This window comes from Sinocyclocheilus rhinocerous, unplaced genomic scaffold (genome assembly GCF_001515625.1).
Source record: "Sinocyclocheilus rhinocerous isolate Xijiao unplaced genomic scaffold, SAMN03320098_v1.1 scaffold3629, whole genome shotgun sequence".
Taxonomy (NCBI): Eukaryota; Metazoa; Chordata; class Actinopteri; order Cypriniformes; family Cyprinidae; genus Sinocyclocheilus; species Sinocyclocheilus rhinocerous.
Genome location: NW_015623503.1, coordinates 61,170 through 61,713, shown reverse-complemented (window position 1 = coordinate 61,713; position 544 = coordinate 61,170).

The following is a 544-nucleotide window of genomic DNA, read 5'->3' as shown; positions in this document are numbered from 1 at the left end:
TAGAAAGTCAAGAAAGTCAAAATTACGACACAAGTCATTATTAAGAGATTAAAATGGCGTAATTATGAGACAGAGTTATGAGAGTTATGAGATGAGTCATAATTATGGCACACTAAGAAAAAGCCATAAAAGTAGTCATCCCCCCCCCCCCACACACTTTTTATTGAAGTTTAACAGTTTATTGAAATTGTAGACAAAATATTTTAAAAAGTTTGCCTACATGTTTTTTTGTTGAGTATCAATATTTGATCTATCAGGCTTTTATGGATCATATAGTCTGATACAGTGAGAATATGGAGAAAAAAAAGATAAATTTTAATCAGAGACTCAAACTGAGCAAAAACAAATGTAATTTGCTGCAGATGCTGATATTTATCTGATGAAATTCTGCTGATGCTTGTGATTTAAATCAATGAGATCTTTATAACAGTAGAGCAGATGCTGACATAAAATGATCTAAATATCAGTCGTCGCTCTATATCTCCAATAATAAGATGAGATTGAAATGATCCAAACATATAATGCAGTGATTGAGAGCTGAAGA